We start from the raw sequence: 7,850 nt of genomic DNA on the forward strand, positions 1-7,850 counted from the left end.
TATGTTGGCGGGGTAGCGTGAGTTGCTATGCGGGTCAAAGGTCAACCCCACGCTACCCCGCCAAGAGATAGCTGCGTTTCGACAACTAGGTATCAGAAAGGGTAGGTTTTTTCGCTCAAAACTGGTATCACAACAGTTTGGGTTTCCATGTTCGTGCGGAGCCCCCCCGTACTATTAGCCATGGAGTTACCCCCCCGGGAAGTTGGCAGCAGCTGTGATTGCACAATTCTTACGTTTGACTGTCTAGTTTCGAATTTCAGTCATTAACATTGTAAGCTTTATTCAAATCTCTTTTGTATATGAAATCTGAAAAAAATGATGCCTTTAGACCGAGAGTCTGTTAATTTCTTTAGATAGCTTCAGTTTGAACTGAAATTTTTGCAAAATATCATGTCTGCAATGCCATTGTTCGTGCAAACAAACTAGATCCATCAAGTAGTGAACCGTATGTAAACTACACGACAAATTGAATAGTTTGCCACAAAATAGAATGTTAGCCAAAATCACGCATCCAGGAGTGAAATACAGCAATACATGTAAAGTAGAAATCGCTGTTTCCATATTTCCATATTTGCACAATAATGATTTTTCATACAAAAAGATATCCTTTTTCACGCTATTACTCTGCTAAGGTATGAAATTAACTGAGTAGCTTGCATATTTATGACTCATTTACATGAAAGTACATGTGGTTACATGGTCGCAATGCTGGTATTATGGCAAACCATAAGTCATTCATGAATAATTTTAATGTTACCATAAAGGATGACCATAATAAGTTGCCTAGCTTATACTGGATACCAAAGCTCCACAAAACACCTTACAAAGCTAGGTTTATTGCAGGATCTTCAAAATGTTCAACAACAGAGTGATCGAAGATACTGACTTCTGTTCTTTGTACTGTTAAACGGGGACTTCAAGCATACTGTGATGTTGTCTTTTCTCGGAGTGGTATAAATCAAATTGATATTAAAAAATTCGAAGGAACTCTTGGAAAATTTGAAATCAAGATCTGTTTCAAAAATGACATCTATTAAACATTCGATTTTTCCACAGTGTATACCACAATACCACATAATAAATTGAAAGAACGCTTGAAAAACATCAACCAAGCATTTTTCTACAAAAACGGTTCACGCCGTTACAAATATGTAGTATTAGGGTATAATTCTACATATTTTGTTAAAAATACTACTAACGCTAAAGTGTTTTATACCGAGAAAGACATTATCAGTATGCTTGATTTCCTCATCGACAACATATTTGTAGAATTTGGAGGACACATTTTCCAACAGTGTATAGCAATTCCTATGGGCACTAACTGTGCTCCTTGCTTGCAGACTTATTTCTGTTCTCATATGAGGCAGAATTTATCCAGAACTTAATTAAACAGAAAAAGGTCTCTGTAGCTCGAACTTTCAATCTAACATATAGATACATAGACGATGTTATTTCTATGAATAACTCTGAATTCAGTAAATATCTCGCTATGATTTATCCTCCAGAATTGGAGATTAAAGAAACTACAGAAACGGCCTTTTCTGCTTCATATCTGGACATTTTACTTGAATTTGACTCTAATGGTCACCTTTCTACTAGGCTATATGACAAGAGAGATGATTTCAACTTTAGTATCATCAATTTTCTACACCTCATAAGTAATATTCCACTCTCACCAGCTTATGGGATACATTTCCCAGCTTATTCGATATGCTAGAGCATGCAGTTCATATGGTGATTTTGTAGAGAGACATGGCCATCTCTCTTACAAACTATTAAATCAAGGTTACACCAGAGCAAGACTTGTCTCTACATTCAAACGCTTTTTGGCAGGTATCGCAAGCTGGTAGATAAATACAATATCTCTCTTCGACAAATGATCACTGATGGCATCGGTGACAATGGGCCTTAGTTAGTGACCATTACCTATCTGACTATAGATTGATATATTGCGGGTGCCACATGTAGGGCAGGATGCGCTTACTATTTTCGAAATACCTGACATCACTTCTTGGTCTTCTGGCCAGAGGTCCATATATCTTTCTTTCATGAATGTGACTTTGTGGAGGCATCATGGGCCAGTGGCTAGAGCAGTGGACTCACGATCAAAGGATGGTGAGTTCGAGCACCGGCATGGCTGTGGTGTTGTGTCCTTGGGCAAGGCACTTATTCCTCATTGCTCCTCCCCACCCAGGAGTGATGGGTACCTGGTAGGACAGAGGTTGTTATGTGTGCGTTTAGCTCTGCTGCGTTTATTGGCTGCTTATTGGCTGTTGTCTGCTCCCCAGGGAGTTGAGTGGTATCATATCAGGTCCAGTGACCAGGGGTAATAATAATTGTAAAGCGCCTTGAGCACATGTACTTGTGGATATGTGCGCTATATAAGAACCCAATATTATTATTATTATTATTATTATTATTATTATTATATATTATTATTATTATTATTATTATTACTTGTTTGTGTACCGTCTATTTACTGTCTGTTCCGTGCTATTTTGTGTCTATGTTTACAACTATTGTCTTGCGAATGCTGACCTACTGTCATTGGATTATGGATTGATATGATTGCGATTATGCACTTACTAATGATTAAAGGTTATCTGGAAGTCATCGAATTCTTCTTGGTATATATATTGGTTAATGAGTTCATGTTATACATGTGCACGATTATTTTCTTTTGTTCATCACTCTCTGCGAAGTAGAAATGCTCCTTGTATTCGGAGGACTACAAGGAGGAGCAACTTGCTTGATGCAATAGACATAGGAGAGGATACAAGATGTAGATATGTACAAGTTTAGTGCATGAAACACTTATCGCCAATCTCACAAATCATCCTTTTCATATTGATTTATTGAAATCACTCCTCAATGTAAACACATCATATTTGTATTTCATATAGATCTGACAGCAGAACTTGTTGTGGAGATTGATGAAGAAGAAAGAGAGTTTCGAAAACTTAACCTTGAAGAAAAGAAAATAGAACTTGCAGAAAGGAAAATGAAACTAAAACTGCAAGAACAGCTTTTAAAGTTACTGACGATATCTATTGAAGAAAGAGACAATGCCATGATTGTACATTGTAAGGAGTTTTTAAAAGAATGCGGGGTTCACAAGAGTGAAACTAAAATTGGGTCCATATTCTTCATTTTGAGTTTTCTGACAGAGGAAGATTTAGATTATTTTTGGCACAAATACAAAGAAGGTACGATTGAGAAGGCTTTAACTACAATTATGATACCACCTTTCATAAGAGACGAAGCAGAGAAAGCCGGCATTACCTTTAGAATCAAGTTGGACATAGATGAAAAAGAGTATGAAGAAGTGAAACAGCATATGCACGGTAAGTTGTTCTTTAATTCGCATTGACAATATTGATGATGACTATCCATTTTCAGTAAAGACAGAAAGAATAGGTGTTTAGAGCTGTTTAATTCTCCCAAGGCAATTGATCATGCCTTATTTTATTTAAAACGGTGACATTTGGATTTATCAACATAGAAGAGGACAACTTTAAACCCCACACTTTGTCTGTTGCATATTCATTTTTAAAAGAAGCCTCTGGCATTGAAATAGATATTGCCAATAATATTAACTCCATTGAAATTCGAATAATTTTTGTTCATATAAATTGTGAATTCAAAGGTACACAAAATTAAGTCATGCACACTCTCAATACGTTTTTTGTTTTTGTTTTTTGATAACTAGAAACAGAAATGTCAGCTGTTTCGTCATCAAGCAGGTCAACAAGGCGCCAAGTTCAAGTGTGTGGTACCAATCAATGGGAAGCTTTTGTCATGGATCTAGTATAGGATAAACAACAAGCGAAGAATTTACGTGAACAGTCAAAGTTTGATCCAGTAGTAAGTACACTAAGACAAGACGAATTTTTCTGCCCTAGTCTTGTATCCTTTTTGTTTGAGAATTCATATACTTTACCTCCAACAGTAACCAAGGCAACTGAGTATGCCATGACACGCCATGCTGAGATGTATTGTAAAGAAAATAATGTGGAAATTGAAAATCTCAGAGAAATTTTAAAAGCAAGATTTAATGATATTGGAAAGTGTCTGTATGATCACATCACTGCAGAAAATGTGGGTAAATTGTTTCTGGAGTGGATTGATAAAAGTATTCAAAATTTGGCATCATACTTTTTTGGTTTGTTGACTAAGTCTGATGATTGTTACACCTTCCAAAGCAAATATGTATACGGTGACATCATTGCAACGTATTTGAGTAACATCGTTGCATTGTCACCCAATAATATTCCAATGTTTCTAAGGGAAGAGAAAACAAAGATTTTGCAAACTAACCTGTCTCATTGTTTCCCATATGTCGGGGGATTTTGGGTGAGAAAGCATCATGTTTCTTGAAAGAAGTTGCAAAATTCAGTGAAATACAAACGTCTGTTCATATAAACAACCTTGGGTTGCTTGGTAACTGTTTGTTTGAATCAGAGAGGCCTTGTGTCTTTGCAAGAGACATTGAGGAAGTCATAGGTCAGAACTATACATTAGATCTGTCAACTTGTACAGGGATCTCCAATAAAACTATACACGCTCTCTCTGTAATTTTACAGTACACTTCTTTAATCAAAGACATAAAGTTGTATTCAGAGAGTGATGAAGCATTTCTCTCAAGTGAATTCAAAGAATGCCTGACAAATATTATTGGAGATCCTCTTTCTCTTGACAGGTGTACAGTCAGAATAAACAATACTACTGACTTCCCTGTGACTGCCAAGCTGTTGCGAATTCTGCGACTGCTACAGACACATTCAAAATTAATATCTGGCAGTGACACAACTCAACAACCAGCAGTTACATCATTGATCACATCAAGTAATGTGAACATAACGGAATTGATTGAGGAATGCACAATGGAGATGTTCATGAACGCATTGTCATTCATGCCACGCCTAGAAAAACTGAGCCTAACAGGGGTTTGAAGTAATCTCTGTGAGCGGTTTCTACTCTATTTATCTGAACAGACTGTTAGTCTTAATATCAATACATTGTGTTTATCTGAAAACGAGTTGTCCTGGAACCATTGTAGATTGTTACAAAGGGTGTTGAACACAATGCCATGTCTCACTGTTTTGGACCTAAGCAGAAACACTATTAGCAGTTTAGGGTTTACAGTATTGCTGCCAATACGAAATCAAATAGATGTAAGAGTAGGTGATAATAATATTGCACATGGTTTACTTAACATTCTACCTTTGTGTACCTCTACAGCACAGCTGCAAGATGTATGTGGTGTCACTCTTGAATCACTGACGATGTTGCGAATTTGATTAGAAGTTTAGATAATGTGAGTCACATAGATTGTACAAAGTTAACAACCTGTCAGTTGTCAAAATTATGTCAAAATTTATCACTACTCAGTAAATTGTAAGCATTGATATCGAGTGGTATTGAGTTAGAACCAACAGATTGTTTTGTTGCTAAGTTAGAGATTGAAGCATTTAAAAGAGCTTAAAAAGGTAGATCTGAGTCATTGTTGCGTTAGCAGAGATGGCATGGCAGTTATACTGAAATACGTTCCTCAAGAAGTGATTCATTTGAACGTCAGTAACACCGACATGTCAAGTCAGTTGCTCAATAAGTTGAAACGTTTCAGAAATTTGAAGCATCTAAATCTCAGTAACAGCAACTTGAAAACCAATAATCATGTTTTCAGATTCATTCCCACATCAGTGACTCAATTAAATCTAAGTCAAAATGATCTTCATGAATGGATCTGTGAAAATCTGGAAAATTACACACAACTTGAAGAATTAGATCTAAGTTATAGTAAACTCAGCCATATTGATATACGAAAAATGTTAAAATCTATTTCAACTTCAATCACTGCACTTAATGTTAGCCATAACAATTTGAAAAGAATCGAAGAGTCCTTTGAGCATTTAACTCAGTTGAAGCAGTTGAACTTGAGCAATAATGGTCTTGAATCATGCATATATCTTTCCGTACCATCCTCAATAACACATTTAACTCTAAGTCACAACCAAATATCATTTATTGGCCGAAAATTCAATCATCTATCACAGTTAACACGCCTCGACGTAAGTCATAATCAAATAATATATATTTGCAATAGTTTCGATAATTTATCACAGTTGACACACCTTGACGTAAGTCGTAACCAAATAAGAGAAATTGACCAGGGTTTCCATCATCTAACACAGTTAACACACCTTGATGTGAGTCATAACAAGGTTAATCAGTCACTAATTGACATACTCAAATATTTACCAACAGCTGTAAGGTATCTAAATTTCAGTTCAAATTGCATTGAAAATGTTGCAAGTGTTGGTAATGTTATATCCAGTTTCAATGACCTTCAGTTCATTAATCTTGGCTCAAATAAGTTCAGCGATATCGGTATTCAAAATTTGTTGAATAATATTAGAAGCACAGATATGGCAAAGATTGGTGTAAGTCATAACTTTACTCTGATGCCTCATATTATTGATCAAATGCCAACTGTATCAATCAACTTAGAGCAAGATAACTTACGACTCAGTGATGTGGAAAGTAGTTCTATCTATGAGAATTTGATGCAAGTTACAGAGCTTAATGTAAACCGTTATCAAAAGAAAATGTTCCGGAATTTGTAAGAGTTTAATCTTGTTGACAAACCTGACCAAGTTAATCATGACAGAATGTTGTATGACAAATGTTCAGAACCTCATCACTAGTCTTAAACATCTCAATGCATTGACAGAACTTGATTTGAGTAACAGTCAGTTACATAGTGAAACATTATATCATATCATAAGAGTTTTGCCATCTACACTGATCAGTTTGAATCTTTCACACAATATGTCGAAAGGAGACTTTTCCCTAAAGCATCTCACAAAGTTACAGAGACTTGACTTAAGTCACAATAACTTACAGTTGCCGTTGTATTCTCTCCTTTTAAATATGTCAGAAACACTTAAATATTTAGATATCAGTTTCAATAAAATTCAGAATGTTGATCAGGTTGGTAAAATGATATCTGAGTTCAGTCAACTATGTTACATAAACATGAATTCAAATCAAGTTGGTGCTGTTGGAGTGCAGACACTGTTATCTGAAATAGAAAGCTATGATATTAATTGTGACGTTGATGTGAGTCACAATGTGTTTGGGCTTCAAAAATAATTCCCTATATTGCAAACCAACTTCCTGCATCAGCTGTTTTACCCGATTTTGAAAGAGAAAACCTGACATTAAAGGATGAACACTTGCAGGTCTTTTTCAAAAACATTTCAAAGATTACCACTGTAAAAATTCCAAAGAATGTAGAGTGGTCTGAAGCTGATTACATGAGTGTGTTGAATGATCTAGCAGTTTTTTCTAATATGGAAAGTTTAACACTGGCATGGTTAAATCCGACCACTTGCCCCTTCTTAGCTACAAAGTTAAAAAACTTCAGTTGTTTGAGAAACTTAGACATTAGTGGAAGTAAAATTGATAGTCAAGGTGTTAAAATTGTGGGAAATGCCCTGCTTTCACTGAAGAGACTTGAGTGTATTAAGTTTAGTAAGACCAACATTGGCATGGAGGACATAGAATTTCTACTTGGCATTCAAAGGCAGCATTTTAAGCAACCGTTCATCAACGTTGCTCATAATTTTCATTACCTATCGGCCATTTTTCCTTACATTAAAGATCACTTAAGTGGGTCATCAATTGAGGGTATAGACTTTGATTCTGATGAGTTACCTGTCCAATCTTTGGCCAATGTCGTACAAATGAGTAAAGTAAGACAGCTAACAGTCAAAGAAAAACATTGGATTGACAAAGACTTTAAATGCTTTTTACAAGGGTTAACCTGTCTGAACCTTGAGTACCTG

The sequence above is a fragment of the Ptychodera flava genome, chromosome 3 (assembly GCF_041260155.1).
Source record: "Ptychodera flava strain L36383 chromosome 3, AS_Pfla_20210202, whole genome shotgun sequence".
NCBI lineage: Eukaryota > Metazoa > Hemichordata > Enteropneusta > Ptychoderidae > Ptychodera > Ptychodera flava.